The following is a 21059-nucleotide window of genomic DNA, read 5'->3' on the forward strand; positions in this document are numbered from 1 at the left end:
TTACAAAATAGATCCTGTTGTGCTATTCCTTTAGGAAGGAAATTGAGTCTCTGGATGACTTGCAAATGTTTTGCTCATTGTAGTGGCCTGTACATTTCCTAACTATCCAGATCTGCTTTAGATTAGGGACTTTTCTGAGGGGGCTAAATAAGAGGAAATTTGTATGGTCTTAGTTCACAGTCCGATCACTGTTACCAATTACATGTGTGTAAGCTGTGAGAGAGGGGCTGCATCTTAGCTATAGTTAGAAGTTCAGTGCTTCATCCCTCTTCTCTGCCCTTTCATCCCCTTTCAGAGGGAAAGGAAGCAAGGAAAACTAACAGAGAAGCTTTGCCCTAAAACCTTTTCTGATTTTGAAATCTTCATCATGGTTAGGTGAAGTGTCCAGAGGTTAGTTGTAATAGTAGAATAGGCAAAAAAAAACCAAAACAGCAGCAGGCATTGCTTAAAGTGCTGTTATTATGCCTGTCTTCATGAGGGCATTCACTGAGACAGAAAACCCAGAAAAGTTGAAGGAAGAAGTAGAGAAAGTTTTCCTCTGTAAATATACAGCAGAAATGGCAGTATCCTCTCTCTGCCAAGCTCTTGGTAGCTGCTTCAAAGCCTGATGCCTCAAGTAAATCCGCAAGATGACACAAGTCTTCAGACTCACCAGCAGGCCAAAATGCTGCAGAGTTTGGGTCAAAATATGGTGGGGCTGCCCTCTTGGAGCTGATAATCTCTTTGGGAATATCTCACAGACTGTGTGAGGGTGTCAGGGTGGTGTGCGGGTTTGAGTGTCAGCCATCTACAGGCCATAGCCTCCTCCCTGGACAAGACAGAGCAGCTACTCTGCCAGAACGAGGGCAGTGAGCTGGTGGATCTGCTGGAGGTTGTGCTGGTGGGCCAGTCATACCTAGATGCTCTGCCCCTGCAACCTCTCCTTTTTCTTCTCACAGCCAGTTTGCATTCCCTGCCTTCCATATCATGGGGCTAATGAGAAGAAAGTTGGGGAAGGACGTAGCTGTTGTAGTGGCCACCAATTTTCAAGAGTGTGTCCTGTGTGATTTTCTTTTGAGTTGACCATGTGGCTACCAGTCATGTTCCCTGTTTTCCTCTTATAGAGAGAAGCTCCATTTTTTTCACTTAAAACAAACAAACAAACAAACAACAACAACAACAACAACAAAAACCTGTGGTTTGTTCTTTATGTTTGTTAGTTGGGCAAAAATCATTTGCCTTTCTATATCCATCTCCTTTCCCCACTGTGTACTAAGTCTACAGAAACCTCCTTCTACTGGGCACGCTGAGATTTTGCATTGATATAGGAACCCTGAGTTTTCAAAGATATGTTCAAAACCAACAGAAACATTCTCTCAAATGACAATGAAATGACTCATCTTTAAATACCTTTGCAGTATGAACGGCTGTTCTGCCACAGAATTCTCATTTAAATATGGGATCAGATCTTTCCTCAGCAAATAGCTGCTTCAAGTCTGGGTCCAGAGACATCACAGAATAAAAGTAGTCTAGAAACTATGGCACTATCTTCAAGGGAGGCCTGATAGATAATCACCTTGCTTGGAACTGCCAGTGTCAGCAAAATGTGTATTGTGAAATTTTGATTTTAAGTTTATGCCTACTTCTTCCTGGACTGTATTCTTGCATATCAGTAAATATTTCTACCCATCCCAAGGCTGCCAAATGGACCCCAAGTATTCCCAAATTCCATCAGAGCTTTTTTTCAATATTTCAGGTAACATTTTTTTATGCTTGCATGAAGACTTGTTGCTCACTGACGTGTGAAGAGTTGCTGCAGTTTGGTTAATAACAAGTAACTATGTGTTTGCATGAGGTGCTATACGTATGATGTATTTATGATTGATGTAAAAAGGATATTGAGGAAGTCCCTTGGTCATGAGAGTAAAGACTTATGAGATCTCAGTGCAGTACATACTGTGGTATAGAAGAGTGTCATATCTACAATTTTGTGGCCAAAACACATATATGGGAGCACGGGATGTTTTTATAAACCTTTTCCCCTTCTGTTGCCAGCATTTACTTTCTGGTGTACAGTGTAGCTTGTAAGACTGCACATGGTAACACATAGCAGGTCACCACTCTGTCACTGGATCTAGACCTGACTTGACAAGGTATCAGATGCACGTACACAAGAACAGGTGGATGCTTTCTGGATTTGGTACTGCTGGTTGAGTTCACTGCATGCTGCAGAGATCTCCCCTTGTATATCTTTTATGTCATCTTTAACATGGTTTTGCTGGAGGCTTAAAGACTCAGGTGGGCACTATATATTGAAGTGTAAGATGTGGCAGTTGCTGTCTGTGGGAAGACGTGGGTTTGGTGGAATGAGTTCTTGTTTTCAGGTAATACTGGAGATTTGTGCAGTTGGGTAGCTACATACCAGCTAAGATAATTATGGTCCAGTCCAAAACCCTTCAATATCTATGACTCTTGAACGGTTTTAGAGTATCACAGGATCATAGAATCGTTGCTCAAAGCCTCATCCAGCCTGGCCTTGAGCATCTCCAGTGTGGGAGCATCCACAGCCTCACTGCACAACCTGTTGCAGTTTCTCACCATCTTCACAGTAAAAATTTTTTTCCACGTATCTAGTCTAAATCTACCCTTTTCCAGTTTAAAGCCATTTCCCATCATCCTGTTGCTCCTTGCCCTTATAAAAAGTCCCTCCCAAGTTTTCTGTTGGCTCCCTTCAGGTACTGGAAGGTTGCTATGAGGTCCCCTTGGAGCCTTCTCTTCTCCAGGCTGAAGATCCCCAGTTGTCTCAGCCTGTCCTTGCAGGGAAGGTGCTCCAGCTCTCCGATCATCTTTGTGGCCCTCCTCTGGACCTGCTCCAATAGCTCCATGTCCTTCTTGTGTTGAGGGCCCCAGAACTGGATGCAGTACTGCAGATGTGGTCTCACAAGAGCAGAGTAGAGGGGAAGAATCACGTCCCTTGAGGTGATGGTCATGACTTGCTAGTCATGCTTCTCTTGATGCAACCCAGGATACCATTGGCCTACTGGGCTACAAGCATAGATTGCCAGATCACAGAAAAAAAAATTCTATGATCCTGTGATGCTCTAAAACCATTCAAGAGTCATAGATATTGAAGGGCTTTGAACTGAATCATAGTTATCTTAGCTGGTACCCAACTGCACAAATCTCCAGTATTACCTGAAAACAAGAGCTTCAGTCCACCAAACCCACGTCTTCTCACAGACAGCAACTGCCACATCTTACACTTCAATGTATAGTGCCTACCGGAGTCTTTAGGCATCCATCAAAACCATGTTAAAGAATCACGTCCCTTGAGGTGATGGTCATGACTTGCTAGTCATGCTTCTCTTGATGCAACCCAGGATACCATTGGCCTACTGGGCTACAAGCACATATTGCCATACCACATTGAATTGTTCATCAATTGACACCTCCAAATCTTTCTCCTCACAGTTGCTCTCAAGCCCAACCTGTATCCCTGCTTGGAACTGGCCTGACTCAAGTGCAGAACCTTATACTTGGCCTTGTTCATGAGATTTGCATGGGCCCATCTCTCAAGCCTGTCCAGGTCCCTCTAGATGGCATCCTTTCCCGCTAGTGTGTCAAATGCAAAACTCACCTTGGTGTTGTCTGCAAACTTGCTGAGGGTTCACTCCATCCCACTGTTCATGTCACCTAAAAAAATGTTAAATAACACTGGCCCCAGCACTGATCCCCAAGGAATGGCACTCATCACTGGTCTCTGCCTGGACATTGAGCCGCTGACCTCAATTCTTTGAGTGCAACCATACATCCAAGCCCTTATCTAGCAAGTGATCCATTCACCAAAACCATTTTCCTCCAATGGGAACAACTGGGATGTTATATGGGATAGCACCAGATGCTTTGCACAAGTCCAGATAGATGATGTCAGTTGCTGTTCCTTTATGCACTGGAGCTGTAACTCCATCATAAAAGGCCACCAAGTTTGTCAGGTATGACTTGTCCTTAGTGAAGCCATGCCATGAATCACCTCATCTTTATTTTTCATTTGCTTTAGTAGAGGCTCCAGGAGGATTTGCTTCATGATCTTGCCAGGCACAGAAATGAGACTGACAGGCCTGTTTTTCCCTGGATCTTCTTTTTCCCTTCTTGTAAATGAAGGATGTGTTTTCCCTTTTCCAGGCAGTGGGAACTTCACCAGATTGCTATGATCTTTCAAATATGATGGATAACAACTTGGCAACTTCATTCACCAGTTCCCTCAGAATCTGTGGAAGAATCTCGTCATGACCCATGGGCTTGTGCACCTTCAGGTTCTTTAGATGGTCTTGAACCCGATCTTCACTTACAGCAGGCAGATCTTCCTTCTCCAAGAGCTTACCTTTGCTTTCTGCAGCTTGGGCGTAGAGTAGACTGCTGAAATGCAGGATAGATAAAATTTAGATAAAATATGATATACTTCTGAAGAAGTATGGTTTTGATCCTGTGCATGAGCTCACTATTGACTAAGGGAGTATATGGAAAAGCAATCAATTTCCTTTGATTTTCTAATAGAAAAATACTTTGTGAACAGTATCTTCTGGTTGTCTGCTACAATGTTCAGTGAAACTAGGGACTGTGGGCAGAAACACAGCCAAGAAAATGTATTAACTTATTTTGTAGAGCACACTTTCTCCAGGAAGAAATAAATTGAGCAGGACAGCTGCGCTGGTAAAAATGAGACTTACCACTAAGTGTTTTTCATATGAGATTTTGAAAATGCTTTCTAAAGGACAGAACCTCTGAATTCCACTTTGCAAGCAAAGTGTCTTAGATACAGAGGATTTTAAGAAATTGCACAAACCCACATAGCAACTCTGCAGATGCAAGAAAGGGTTCTCTCCAGTTTTCTTTTTTCCCTTTTTCTTTTCTTTCTTTCTTTCTTTTTTTTTTTTTTTTGACTTTGTTAACTTGGGTAGGCAACTCCATGATTCAAAAGGTAGCAGTGATGGAGATATTGGGCTCGGCTGTTTGTTTTTTTTTTTTTGCCTTTCTTCCCAGCTCTCATTCATTCATTGGGACGGAAATGAGGAGCTCTTCCTCCTTCCCATCTGCCCGCATTTCCTGGCTCAAATAAAACAGGAAGAAATGCACAGCAGCAGAAGACAGCCCACAGCTGAAAAAATGAATGAGTGATCAGATATGGCACTGGAGCTTTCCCTATCCAAGCTACTTCTGTTTTAGTATTTTTATTTACTGTAGACATGCATAGCCACAGTGAACAACTTTTTGGTTTCCACGCAAGATGCCAGTTTGGTAGCCACACTACTTCACAAGCACCAGATGTTCTTTCCTCTTCTGTGTCAGGGCTGGGTATAGCTCTGCTTGTGATTAAGCAACAGTTTTTCTCCAGGTGACATTATCTTGCTGTTGTTTTCCTAACAAACCCAACTTGTACCTTTCATATGGTGCCTTGGCAATAGCAAATTAAAAGCCTTCATGTTTCCTCCTAGCACACATATCACTGGCTAGCAGGAACATTCTTCATTTCTATGTTATGTTGGCTTAAGCTTTGTTAGGGCAAGAACTAAAGACATATTGCAGAGAGATCATTGTAGAGATTATAGGGATAGTACATGAATCTACTGCTTACCAAAAAAATACTGCTAGTGATGGGAAAGGATTTACTGTGTGGATTTCACTCTTCTGTCAGGAATGACAGAACTAGGAACTTCCAATCTTCTTCTTATAAAGATCATAGATGAGATATTAAATGGCTTTTCTCTGTCATTTATGAGAGATCTGAGTAGGAGGAAAGGGAAGGGAAGAAAGGTGATTAACTAAAGTCCTGAAAGTGGAAGGCTGGCTGAGAACCCCAGCTAAGTCCTGTATCCACTTCAACACAGTGCAGGGGAAATCTGGAAAGGACTGTCAAGCTGTTAAGAAACAGCCTTCCCACAGAGCAGAAGAGACAGAAATGGAGCAGGGTCTGAAAATCTTACCAAATATGTCCAAATATTTGAAATAAACTCAAACATTCAGTGGCTGCTTAGCCATACCTTTTACATTCAACCCACAACAATTAGTGTAAATTAAACTCTGATTTATACAGTGGAAGAAAATAAATTTGGAGAAGTCAAGCTTGATACATTTTAGGGCTGCTACATTTTCCTTATTTCTTTATAAGGTTTGATTAATTGCTTTTCATTGTACAGTGTCAATGAACACTGAACTTGTGCTAAGCACACCACCATGCATACCACTGAAATGACGAAGAACAGAATACACACATATATTTTTCAGCTGAATTGGATGCCTTCTCCAAAGTCTGAACTCCTTAAAAGCTTTCCCATACTTAGACATTTACACTTTTCTATGTATTATTTCTATAAAATAACTGTAAAGATTGAAAGAGTTCTAAGGAATCCTTCATGACCTTGGTCTTGTATCTTACCAATTGCTTTGTGTACTTGCATGTAAAAACATTTGCTAAAATACTAACACACAGTGCGGCAACTCAGGCATCATAGACTTTTCTAGAGCCAAAAAATACCTACTGAGACCATTGACTTAACTGGGAGCACTCAAAACTCATTACAATCATACCATTATCTATAGCTGTCTCAGGAAGCATTGAATTGGTCATCTTTGACTGTTGGAAGCCAGAAATTGACAGCTCATGTGTAAACTGAAGCAGCTTTATTAATCCAAGGAGAGAACTAATTAATTAACTGGGACACTACATAAAAGTAAGGAACGTGGAAAAGAGAAAGATGAGTTAAACCTAAATTAAGGTTACAGTTTTCTACAGCTGAAGTGCTTCTTTGCAGAGATGCCATTGCCACTGCGCCTTTCTCTCTGCATGACAATGCAGTTAATGACAAAGTTAATGACAAAGTTAATGACAATTCCTGACCATGTTGCTACCTACACCACAGATATGGTATGGAGCTGCACTTGCCATTTACTTGTTTTATGTGAAGTGTGAAATGTGACACATAACTTCCGCAGGCTACTCTTGTACCTGTTGCAGAGCAACCCCAAGTTTCCCGATCCAGTTGTTCCTCTGGTAATTTGTGTAACTGATCCTTTCCAAATGACATCATCTTCAAGTAAGTGTAGTAGGAGTCGATTGTCACATTCATTTGCACTGTTAATTACATTAGCTATTGGTGACTTAGAAGGTAGTAAACCAGACTCTCCAAAGAATGAGTAAATGTGCTCAGATTCTGGAGCCAAGTCACATTTCATAGATTTCACAGAGATTATGTCTGATCTCCTGTTCATCGCTGTCACCTTTTGCTCAGATCCCAGGGGGGTGGAAGTATTGCACTTGTCAAAACGTGAGTGCTGTTGGTGCAGAACAGGAAGCCTCTTGTGCTGCTGTGACTGTATGGATGGAGATGATACATGATGCATTACTCCGCAAGAACCAGAGAAAGCAAATTTCTTCCAGCCTGCCCAAGGGAAAACCCTTTGCAGACCTCAAAGCCAGTGATCCCAAGCATGCAAAAGCATCTGGTATGTACAAATGAAGCTTAGACATGGGATTTAATAGTGACTGTTATCCTAATGTGGAACTGCAAGTACTATGAGTGTGCTCAGAAGGCACAGAGGAGGGAGAAAAGCTCATATCTACAGGTTCAGAATAGGCTGTCACAGCCATCACAGTATCCACACATATAAATTAGAGAGTTTTTACATGAAGCTGCAACAGTGTCTGCATGTTCCCTAAAAAAGATATCCAGTCTCTCTAAATTGCAAGGAGTTCATGACCTTTGAGGATTAAGCTACAGCATGTTACATTAAAACATTTAGCACTGAATTATTGAACTAGGAACAGGTTTCTGAGATGCCTATCATAAATATTTGTTCATTTCTGTAGAAGACATAAGTATATTTAGAATAACAGAAGTGAGCATCCCATTCTGGAGGCAAAGGTTAACAGTAAATCTTGAAAGAGATTTGTGATTCCTAGTAATGGAACAGCTGAATGCATGATTTATCTGGAACACAGATTTCTTATTTTGAACTGTGGTAAACTGGATCAGATACCTGAGTCACAAATGTCCTTGTTAGTCCTATTTGCACAAGATCCTCAGAAAGGGAAGGCTTGGCAGGGCTATGGCACTATGATGTAGAAGTGACACAAATATGGAATTACTTAGCAGGAAAAGGGATTTCAAGGTGATGACAATTTGAATGTAGATGAGAGTTTTAGAAGCTAAAGGGAATAGAAAATTAAAAAAGGATCTATTTCTGCAAGAGTCATTTGCTTCTTGCAAAGACACTGAGATTTTGAGTATGCAAACATGTTGGAGTTTCAATGCTTTTTGATTTTACTAATAAAGCATGTTAAATACATATTCTCTTGTTCCTACTGTGTAAGCATATGCTGTTTTCTGTGGCGACTTTATTAAATTTCATGTGGCTGTTTTGAAGTCTTCATTACACTGAACACCAGAATACTGATGGATTTGTTGTTGTCTAATGTTCATCACCTTCTTCTTTAAGAACAGGCTCAGGGGCGACATATCACTCTCTATAACTGCCTGAAAGAAGGCTGTGGCAAGGTGGGGATTGGCCTCTTCTCCCAGATAACAGTGATAGAATGAGAGTTACGCCAAGGGAGGATCAGGATTGGATATTAGGAAACATTTCTCAGAAAGAATGGTGAAGGATTGGAACAGGCTGCCCAGGCAGATGGCAGACTCACCATCCCTGGAGGGGGCGAGAGGAAAAGGGCAGATGTGGTACTGAGGGACATGGTTAGTGGACATGGTGGGGATGGGCTGATTATTGGAGGTCTTTTTCAACCTGAATGATTCTATTTTTGCAAATTTAAGACTACCTACAAATAAAGGGCTGCTTTCAAGTAACATTGTGCAGAAAGCAACAACTTATGTTGGTTCCTAAACACCTTGCAAGAAATGCTGATCTGAGCAGGAAATAGGTGTTCCTTATTCTATTTGAGTCATGCCCAGCATTTTCAAAGGGAAGCTCTTCATGATGTGGACTGTTTCTGTCAGTGCTGAGAGCGTAATAGAGGAGCTATCAATGTGGCTAGGTGGGAAGATGAAATAAAGAGAGCTCTATGCCAATCCATAGCTTTTCCTGGCCCTTTGTAATTTCCAAAGGCAGACTAGCTTGTTGCATGTTGTACTTAGATGCTAGAAAACATCTCACCTGCCTCCTGAACCCTTTATGTTTCTTAAACCAGGAATGTGGCACAAACGGTTTGTAGTGTTTCTTGCTCTAGATTTATGGGCTTTTAAAAGCTACCAGTATGAGAAAAGGGCCAAAGAAAGGCTGAGAATTTGGAAAACAGGGATATTTTTTTTGAAATGGTGATCACTGTGAACGCTAAGTAACTACTACAGTAATAATTATGAAAGTCAATTAAAACGGGAAAAAAAAAGAAATTAAAAGGAAATCAAATTGCGTTCCTCATATTATAATGACTAAATTGCCTATCAGTATAATAAATCATACAAAAAGTTGTTGCAGTCAGTTCAAGCAGTTGGTTAGAGCTTTGGGCTGGATTTTTCTCACGTAATCTCAGCCAAAGTTTCAAATAAAACAAAAATCAAAATACTTACCTGTGGTTGACCTTTCACAATGGCAGCCATTGCCAAAAGTTCAGTATTTTAGCTAAATTGTGTCTCTGAAAACATCAATTTTCTATGTATATTTTGTATTAATTATTTTGCTGTAAGGCCGAAGTGTAACCAGAACTGAAATAATTTCAGTTAAAGATAACTGCCTCTATACTTTGAATCATAGAATCATTTGAATTGGAATGGACTCTCAAAGGTCATCTAGTCCAATTCCCAGCTGTACTGTACTACGCCAACTGTACTCTTACTTCTTTAAACCATTTATCTTTATATTCTGAATTCTATCAACTGTAAAAACAGTAAGAGGAAGTAGCTCCTAAGTGATGGACCTTAACTGGGGATTTCCCTTTATTATCTGCAAATGCAAAAGCTGTGGTGCATGGGAAGTACTATGCGAGAAATGATAATTTTCCTGCAGAATATTTGGAAATTTGTCCACACTGTTTTACGTTTAAGAAGAGTAGTGTCACAAAGGCAGGTTGAAAGCGTAGCTCCATGGTTGCCAATAAGGCTGGAAAATCAGAAAGGAATTTTTACTCAAAATCTTCTTAGGAAGATGAGGTAGAGATACTGATGATGAATTTCTTCATAATTTGTGCCTTGATTCTGAAAGCTGAAACCTTCCTATATGGCCCAGATTTTTTTTACCTGGAGGAAGGCTAAGATTTAGGATGTCCTCCTACTTCTGTTTTCTTTATCCTCAAGTCCCTTCATGAGCCTTTTTCCATATAATTACTGAATACATATCCTCTGCCTATGGCTCTGACTGTTAGATCATATCACTTCTATTTCAAGAATATGCTTTCTTTAAATACTGAGTGTAAAGCTTTTCTCCATCCACGTTCCATGACTTGCCAGTTCTGCTGCTGCTGCCAGTCTTGACGGTCTCTTCATTACTGCTTTGCACTCTGTCTCGGCCTCTTTCTAGGCTATGCCTTAGGAATGGGTTAATTGCAAGTAGACTACATCATATTTAACTGCATGCTAAAATCCCGCTGCTTCTGCCAGACCCAGGCATTACTCAAAAGCACAGATGGTGGGTTGCCCTTTTTTGTGTCTGTCCTGCAGGGGCGAAACATGGAAAGAGTGGGCTATTCTGGCTCTGGCACAGCAGTGGGTATGCCATTAAAGCTGACAAATAGCAGACAGGACAGGGTATTGTGATGGTATTTGACAAACCTGTTTTCAATCGTTGGCTCAGTTTCCTATACAACAGGTATGAAATTTTTCCTTCCTCACCTCTCACCTCCTCAAGGTGTTGTGAGAGTAAAACTATGTTAATAAACGCCAATTGCTGGTGGCTGTGGGTGAGGGGCAGACAGAACTTTTCCAGCTCTGTGCTTAAAACAGTGTTTTAACAGTGCTAAGATGGATGGGTTTGATTCCTGTCTGGAAAGCAGTGATGAGTTCTGCGCTCCTGTGAATATCATAGAATCATAGAATCATTAAAGTTGGAATAGATCTCTAAGATCATCTAGACTAACTGTTCACCTACCACCTGTATTCCCTACTAAACCATCTCCGTAAGTATGCTCTCCATACATGATCCAGGTGTCCATGCAAAGGACAAAATTGTGGACAGCAAGTTGAGCTTCTCTGCTGTTAGTCCTCTTCTAAACTGGTGTCTCTACAAGAATTTGCATCCACAAGCAAGGTGGAAAACTGAAGAGCATTTTGATTTTGTGTGTTATAAGATCCATATTCTCTTTGGAAGAAAAAAGAGTAATTGATATTCGTTAGGAGGAAAAAGTCCCCTTATTGAAATCTAATTGCAATGTTTAAGATTTTTCTTCATTTTATGAACTGTTTTAGAAATAAGGAAAAAACATGATAAATAACAACAGATGTAGTTCTGTAGACTTCAGACTATTCCAAAGCCCTTGACAGGACAAACAACACTAACATAGTTTCCAGTCTCAAGCATCAAATAAAATGTTTACAAATTAGGACATAATGGCCATTGCTTTTCTTTTTATATAACAAAACAGGAAAAAAAAAAGGCTTGTAATTACTGAAACTATTATTGAACCTAGATTAGCATTGGCTTTTGAACACTTTGAGATCTGCATTAAGATAAATAATATTTATGGGATTTTTTTGTTTGCAACAAATTGTTGTTTACAAAATGCAATGTAGTATGAAATCCTCTGTTCTCTCAGACCACAGAGTGACCAGGGTTTCAGTCTCAGTTGGCAATTCCTGTTGACTAACTGAAACTGAGCATGGGTAATCATCATGTAAGCACGATCAGCCACAAATGACAAAATGCTTAGCAATGTCTCTGAGTTGCACTGTCTTCATGGCTTTTTTTTTCTTTTTCTTTTTTTTTTTTCCTAATGCTTCTGTGAAAGATTTTGCATGGTAATACTGCTGTGCTACGTAAGAGCTGGTCTTGCAAATAAGTGGTGAAAGTACTGGCCTCTACTTTAGGCTTTGTGAAGCACTGGGAAATTTCCAAGGTTATCTTTCCATGAAAAAGATTTCTTTATTTCCGAATTGATTTGCCTGTGAATTTGTCAAATCAGTGCATTATCAAAGGAAAGGAAAGGAATGCATGATTGGAATATCACATCCTGGAGTTCTTTGAACAAACCAAATTCTGCCACTGGCTCAGACTGCAGCTTCCAGAAGAAATACAAACAAGGTCTTGGACTGTATTTAGCACTTCTGTCTTCCCTAGGAAAAGTATTTGTGTATCAACTGATTCCATTCATGTCTGGATTTAGTTTGCAAATGAAACAAATTTCAAGCATTCAACTGTTCTGATTCAAAGGAACTTGATAATTATCAATCACTAGTGTCCATTCTTTCATGACTCCCTGAGCTTTCTTCTCTCAGTGTTTTCTTGACTGATATCACCCTGAATTCCCTTTGCTTGTGCCTTACAGTGCTTGTATCTTTTCCTCATATAGGAAACTACACAAAATTCCTTGCTGTATAAAGAAGACTCTGTCTCTAACCTGCCCATCTAAGGGTACCATATGCCCAATTAAACCCTTCTTTTCACCTTAATGCTTTTATTTATTTATTTATTTATTTTTGTAAAAGATGCAGACACCCAGAGTGCGTAGACTGAGCTGGAGAACTGAGGTTGGACCTGAACCAGCAGAAGACTCATTGTTTGAGTCGTGTTGGTACAGCTTGAGCAAACACTCACAGCAGCTGGTCAGCTCCAGATGGATTTCATCTTCAGTCAACCGTTACATGCATACATGCAACCTTGCTTCCAATGCATTACCTCTCTCTGCTTAGGCCCTCACTCTATTAATTCTTTTTTACCAAAAATTCTCTTTCTCATTTTCCATCTTCTTTCGAGTAGCTAGATAGATCTTGTGACTCTTTCTTCTTTGTCAGGAGAAATGGTTTATTTTTCCTTATTGTCATCTGAAAGGAAGAAAAACAAATGAGAGCAGAACACCACTCATCTCTCCTTTTTATCCCAAACCCCTGCTTCTATTTTTACAGAGAGCAAGGGAAGAACAGGGAGAAAAAGAGAAAGTGAAAGCAAAGTTATACTTTAATATGAAAATGAAAAAAAAAAAAAAAAGAAAATTCTTTAAAGATTAGCATAATTCCACATTTTCCTGTGTAAAATTCATCCAGTGTGACATTTGCATCATCAATGAAGTTCTCCTTTTAGCTTTGGAAAATGTTCAGTATAACTTTTTTTCCAAGTTCTGAGCAACTCGGCTTGTTTTTATGTCTTCTGACAGCTTTTTTTTTTTTCCTAGGAGCTGAGACTGTGTGTGTTAGTACACTCATGGTGCCTGGATCCAACCTCACTGCTGGGGAGTGGCAGGAGCCTGGGTGAGCCAAGGACCTTTGTGCTCAGGGAAGGGTGGCAGTGAGCAGACCGCCTGCTGGCCCCACTCCTACACATTGTCCTGTTCCTGAACAATGACTGGGAGCTGCTGGGAGATGTACTAGCTGGCATGGGCCAACCACTGCTGTAATCAGACCATTCTTGTGGTTCAATGATAGGGATGATTGCTCTTTCCAGGACTCAAGACCCTTTTCAGGTGCTGCTTAGCTTAGCGATAGAGTCACAAATGGAGAGTATTCCTGGACTTACCAGAAGCAAGGCAGCTTTTTTTGGGTTAAATATTAAAACATCAACAAGATCTTGCAAGAGTGAGAGAAGCGGATCACAAACCCTGCATGATGAATGGGTAGCTGCAGCAGCACACCCAGCATGCACTGCCATGCACAAGTCCCTGTATTACGTGGGAACAGTCACACAGTTACAGAATTGTAGGGGTTGAAAGGGACCACAAGAGACCATCAAGTCCAACACCCCACACATCACAAGTGTAATGTTACTGAGAAGCCCAGGCAATGTGAACTTGGGCTAAGAATGTCTCTTCCAAATCATACATCTAAGAGACATCTTATCAGTTAATTAGAAGAACCTCAAGTGGAAAATACAGATAACCTGATTGTCATTGTTTGTACTGTTCAGTATAGGCTTACTTACTCTTCTTTTGAGTTAATCTTCTGCTTAGGTAACTGACACTTAGATATTAACCCGGAGGAGTCAACATTCTCCTTGCTACTGCACGTCAAGTGACAGCACTGGCATCTGTGTCACACTGGAGCACAGCAGGATGCTGATGTCCAGGTACTTCCATGCCAATTGGTAATTACTGTTAGGGAAGAACAAATACAGGTGATAATCCCAACAATCACGTTAGGAGCAAACAATGGTCTGTTTTCACTGGGTAGCAATACAGAAGGCTCATCTAAATGTATGCAAGAGTCATTAGCCATTAAAGACCCCAGTCTCTGACATGGACCAGAGCCAGATGTGAACAGATTCATCTCAAATTGCGAGTTAGTTACAGCCAGAGGTTTATTAAGTTGGTTTCACTAGGTAATTGTACAGGCCAAGTTAACTGTTAATTAACCTCCCTTCAGACGATGCCAAACCTTGGTACACAAGAAATAGTTGTCTCTGTCTTTTTTCTCTCCTAGTTGGTTTTATTGATTCCACATCAAATAAAGATAAGCATGAGAGGATTACATTCCATTTAATGCCCACAGAGGAAATAAGTCTTTGTTCTGCTTTCATTCAGATCTCTGTGGAGGTATTTTTTTTCTATTTTTAGCAGAAATGTATATATTCCATCCTGATGAGACAAGGTCCACATAGTTTTCCTTCAGAAAATCTCTTTTCTTTTTCCTGCTCGTCATATTCTGTTGATAACAGTATTCTGTTAAACAAGTTTTGAAATAAGATTTTACCTCCTTCTGGCAAGGACAATGCCTTATTTGTTCTGAAATGTGGCAGGCAGACTTTTTCATAGTTATAAATAGCTCATTCAAAATATTCCCCTTCCTGATGCAATACACTGCTATTGAATTATTATATTAATTACTATTTGAGGGAAGGGAATAGTTTGCAAAGTTGGGTTCCTATGTTTGTTTCTGCCACGAGACTGTTCAGAAATGTTAGATCTTCAGCTATTTGCTACTACTTTCTTTACTGGAACTTTTTTGCATTGCAGTGGTATAAAATAAGAACATAGTCACTTCCTGTGCCTGTACCAGTGGCCTGTGAGGTGACCTTTTCAAAATTACAAGCTAGGGTGGTCTGAATGTCACCACCAATTCAGTTTCGCCAAGAAACTGCAATGTATGTCTCCTCATATGCCCAGTATGGCTACAGAATTCTCAGACTGCTCAAGTCCTGGAATCCCAGGACTTGTGTGGACAAGTAGGGACCAATTTTAGCGGTGCTCCTGCCATCAGCACTAGAAGTTGTTTACCAAGTTATTTTGAGAAACTCACGGGAAGTCACAGTGCTGAGAGGGATCTTCAAAATAGATGTCTGTCACGTAGCATTCATAGAATTTATTGTCTGCCAGTTACCAGGGCTTGGTCTGTGAGCCCTGTTGGCAACATCAGACTTACCAATGGAGAGAATAAATGCTAGTTTTGTAATTAGTGGGAGTATGACTTTGTTTTTATTGCAGTAATGCAGAGATTCCAGCAGCGATTGAGGGCCTCTGTGATAAGCATTAGATTTATGTACAATAATAATTAAAGTTCTTGCCTCATACTCACATGAAGGTCATCTGAAGGATGGTGAGAGATTTCAAAACAAATAAGGCAATTATGAAATGGATCCACCTTGAGCTGTTCTGCTTCCAAAGTTGCAAGATCAAGTCACGACCACACACAGAGCTCCCCCTCTACATGTTGTTTATGAATGGTTTACAAGGGGCTGTTCCCAGGGGGTCACTACCACAGGCACTCCAATATTATACCCACTTCTAAAAGAGCCTCCACAGAATCGTTATTATGAACATTTTTTTCAGATGTTATAAAATAACAGCTTCACAGTGAGTTAACCACTCTTTAGCTTAGTTGGATAGGGAACAATATAATTTATGTGCTTTGAGCTTTCTCATGGATTAAATTTATCACTTGGTCAGTGGAAGTGCCCCTGTTTGACAGATGTAGGCCATTATTGAACTATTTGGCCTTCAAAACAGTGACTGTATTTGGAACAGTACTTCTGGCATAGCCAACATCAATTGTTGCAATCCATAATATAACGTAATGCCTGGAGAGATCTTCCTTACATTGACATAGACATGGGATAAGCTACTTCTTAGAACATTTTAATAAATGAGATGGTGAGGGCACTGTCAGTAGAAAAATATGCCAGATTGGACTCTTCTACCGTTCTCCTCTCACTCAGCCAGGCTTCTGTCTGTTCACACTGAAAATTATTCAATATACCCAGTTAAAATCTTACAACTTGTGAGTCATGATGAGACAGAGTTCAGGAATGAGTATACAATAGTGGATGGGCAACAAGTCTTCGTCTGGAGTACACTTGGGGACAGGAGTCCTCAGGTGTGACCTTTGGGCAAAAGTGAGTACCCAGGGGATCTGTTCATAAAATATCTTGTGAAAAGAGACTTCGGTAGCATGGTAATTTTAAGATGATGTTGCAATACAGAAGTCTTGGCGGGTACATGTGTATTTATATGTAAAATATAGATAGGTAAGGAAGAGTATATATTTAGCACAGACCCTTAGGAAGGATCGACCAGTCCAGTATATAGTGCCATGACTGTGTTACATGAGGTTCCTGGAATAGGAGCTGATCTATGCAGTATGGAGATATCTTCAGCCAGGGAAGGAAAAAAATACAGAATACAGCAAATAATTTTCTCTTTATTTCTTCACAAAAGCATATGCTTCTGATGAGAAGGAAAAAAGGAAAGCCAGCACATAGTGGCCATTCTGAACACAGCAGTTTGTAGTGGTAACAATGAGGAATGGAGAATATGAAGAAAGAAGGTGAAAGAAGAGCTAGTGAAAAATATTATATAATATTATTTCAATTTAATAGTAACAGAGTGAGTCAAACTTGGAAGGGCTGGAAGGAAAGAAACAATACTCAAGTGTTCTAAGGCCAAGCAGGAACAAGTCACTGAAGACAAGGACAGGGAAGAATGTGATGATAGAAGAGCAGACGTCCTCCTTGTAAGAGAAACTTTGGCATAGCCCGTGGCCAACTTCAGCCTTGATTTGGCCAGAACTCTCCTGTGTGCACCTTCTCAATCTCAGTACTGAATCACAAGGACTTTTCTTTTGTGCAATCTGTGAAGTCTGCAGCACTTGGTGGTCCTGGCAATATCCTCTCTGCTCTCTGGCTGGAGAATGATCTGGCCTCATCAGTGGATGCTGAAAGTGCTAGGCCACAAGTGGTGTTAGATGATAGGTTTGATCATTTTGGAAGTAGCTCTCCAGCAGCTTAGCTAGGCGTTTGCTTGAGTGTCTGGCATGAGATTCTAGCTACTGACATGGGGTCATTGTTCCGTAGATGATATCTCCCTCTCTTTCCCAATTCCCATAAGCAACAACAACACTCTGGGGTGGCAAATGGAAACTGGAGAACAAGCGCAGAATCTGCTGGGGCACTAATATGCTGAGGACCCACATGTGCATACAGCAAGACAACATATCTGGCTGTGTCTAGGATATCTTGTCTGGCAAGAAGAAAATTCACTACTGGAGGTCTCCTTGACAGAGGTGTTCTGTGAAAGGGTGGTATGAATGGTAGCTTAAATGTTTCCTCTTCTTAAGGGACCTTAAGTACCAGATATAATCCTTCTACTGAAGGTCTGAACAACAAATTTGCATCTTTCAGTGCAAACTTTTTTCTACTCTGGTTCAAGTTTAGTTACAGATCTGTCAAATAGTTCTAGAAAAGTGAGCTTCAAGCATGGATTTAAATATCTTCATACATTCCCAGACCTTGTCCTTTTTTTGCTTGTGAGGAATGAGACCAGAGAATTTCTGGTGACTTTCATTAGGACCAAGGACTAAACTTATTTTATATCCAAGTAGTCTCTGCTCTTGATTGTTGGCTATCATAGAGACACCACTGGAATGGAGCACATCAGCCATTTTGTGTGCAGCAGATCTTACCAACAATTTTCAGTGAGTGGGAGAAGTGGCAAATAACTTCCTTAATTGAAAATTATGTGGGAATTTCACAGTGTGCAGAATATAATTAACCACACTGGAATCTGGCCAGGGAACCAAGGTTAACACTGCTGTACTTGCAGAAGTGCCACTGGTAAAAGCAACACCTCCTGAAAACTTTAGAACATAATCCATTCCTTTAAAATAAATAAAAGATATGTCTTTGAAAGGTGGTGTACAGCTTTTATTTATATTTGACCATGCCTTCATCACTTACAATTCAAATAGTCAATCAGTGCTATACACTAAAATCAGAAGTGTATACAGCTTTTAATGACATATTTTTTTAGTGAATCAAAGTTGAGTTAGTATATTCCGTTATGCCAAATCTTTATAAAATTGAGCCAAAGTCATCTTATGTATGCAACACATTTTATCAAATGTGTAAGAAATATCTGGAAGAGGAATATTGTTTATATAGAGGGAAGGGGAAAAATTGAAGTTGGCTGCATATCATGTAAAAATTAAGTTCAGTAAAAGGGGATAAAAAATCAAGCTATGTGCCAGAGTTTCAGTCACAGTCGGATGAGCTTTTCTGAGCTTGCAAGTACTATTCAAATGTGAAAAACACACACTCAGTGCAGGAGGAAGTGAAGAAGGAAATAGCTGATGGACAAGTCAGGGCTGTTTATGGCAGTGACGGTGCAAGTCAGCTTGAAAAAAAAAAAAAAAGCAGCAAGAAATGAACACACACTTCAAGCCAAGATTTCTCTTGTCTGTTTCTGGTGTTGCATGGCAGAACTACCAGGCCATGGTGTGGGACAGCTATGGGTTATGTGACAGAAATAATGCTGTTACTTTTCCACGGGGAGCTTGATTCTGAATTACAACCCAACAAGCCAACAAAACTCTACTGAAAACAATAATTGCATTTCCTTGGTGCAAAATCTAGACTGTGCATGGAAAACCACATGATGTGTATGCCCCTAAGAAGTGGTGCAGGAGGGTACAGAGAGACTTCAAACTTTCAACCCTAAGGAGTGGGGATTAAGGGTGTGAGGAGAGGAAAACCTGTGGCCTAACAGGCTATGAGGGTGAGATTTTAGAAACTGAAATAAAAGGGGAATTTCCAACAGATTTTGCTCTTGTGCATTACACGAGATATTGTAGTGTGAGAGCTGCTCGTGAAAAAGTCTTAGTGTCTCATAAGCACCTCTGGAAATAATCTCATTTTCTGCTTTGAGGTGAAGGGGAGCTCACTGTGGGGTGTTGATTTACCTGTCTGAAAAGCCAGATGGCCATACACTGCTTCACTAGCCCTGGAGCAGCTCTTAGTGGAATGACAGCATAGAGACCAGTCATCACTCCAAGGGTCAGGGTCTGGACATCTCTTGTTCAGGGTCGATATAGTGAGATGCATTTTGGGCTGGAAGGATTGAAACAGCAGGTGTGACACTTCCCAAGATGCAGGTGGAATGGGGGGCTGCCTAGAAGCTGATGTAGGGGCTGCTAGCCCTTCTTGTGGGATATAAGTAAATACTATGAATCTCTGGTTGGCACTGTCTGAGCAACAGGACCTAGAGGAAGACTGTGAGGAAGATCTTGAATGGTGACTCTGAGAAGAAGCTCTGAAGCATTTCTGAGTATAATGTAACCTAACCGAGGCAAGTGTCCAGCTGCTTGATTCCCAGTTTGTTCATTGAAATAAGACTCTGTTTACAGTCTTTTAAACTAAATCGTATTGCATCAAAGAAGAGTCTGGAACTGTCATTAATACTTCTAGCCCATTGGGAACAATAAGACCTTGAATATTGACTGACTTCTTCGGTCAAAAGGTAACAGCACATGGCTTTGTGCATTGCTGCAGGAGCATTTTGTGTTTTGTGTATTGCATTCAAGTTGCTAAATGCTTCAGATTTCCCTGGTGTAGATTTTATATTGACTCTATGTTGTGGGGTTTTCTTGCCTCTATTATAAGGCTTTTAAGTTGTTGATGGAAACTCCTGCCCTTGTGTACGAGCATAGCCAAGGGTAACATCCCCATGCCAAATACTAATGGGGACCCATCAGTCTCTTAAATCAAGAAAATTATAGTCTTCTGCTTTAGTCCCCCAATCCCCTGATACTAAGCAGGAGGCTGAGAGGGGCACTGGGAGGGTAGGGTGTAGGAGAAGGATGAGAAGCAGCTTTGAACCACTCTGCTGAGTCCTCTGCCACCCCATCAGCAGGCACACGAGGAGGATTTTGAGAAAGAGCACAACTTTAGCAAACCTCCACTGAGCTGAAAACCATCACGAACTACCCCACAAAGGCTTTGAGGAGAGTCAAGTGGCTGGAAAACATTGCTCAACAGTTAAATCCAGAGAAGCAACGATTCTCTAAACACAGCATTTCCCCATCGGCTCTGTGGGGAGCGCTGCCTTAGCGGGAGCTGCAGGGACGTGAAGGAGGGGACTGGTATGCAGCCCAGAGCACACAGCCCTGGAGTCATTGCTCAGGCAGAGCTCACAGTGACCAGCCCAGTAATGCAATTTCACACCAGGGCTTTGAACACCATTTTACACTGCATCTTTCTCCCTGACAAATCCAAGCCCTTTCATCAGTGATGACTGGCACCAGCCCCCCGTGGCTCCTCTTGGATCGGATTCAAGCTGTATGTTGTTGCTTGCTGTAAATCTTTCTTCCCTACTCCTCTACCCCCTGATCCCCTCCCTGCCTTTTAAATTCTTCATTGATTTAGTGCCCCCCCACTCCTCGAGGCTATCAAACAGCTTTTCCCTGAGTACTTTTGGTAGCTCCAACAAAATGGGTTTGGAAGAAAAATAGTTCCACGCTGAAAACTTGAAGAGGTTATACATGAGCTCTGTATATAGATTGAAAAGCTCTGAGTTGTTATAGCAGCTCTCCCAGCTGAAAAAATGTCAGGGAGTGGGATCGTTTTCTGTGTATTTTATGGACAGGGAATAGGCCAGGTTCCCTGGTATTTGAGTTACTCTGGGGTTGTTCAGCCAACCCCTACACTTTGCAGGATAGTAATCGGAT

The sequence above is a fragment of the Tympanuchus pallidicinctus genome, unplaced genomic scaffold (genome assembly GCF_026119805.1).
Source record: "Tympanuchus pallidicinctus isolate F22 unplaced genomic scaffold, pur_lepc_1.0 scaffold6, whole genome shotgun sequence".
Classification (NCBI taxonomy): Eukaryota; Metazoa; Chordata; class Aves; order Galliformes; family Phasianidae; genus Tympanuchus; species Tympanuchus pallidicinctus.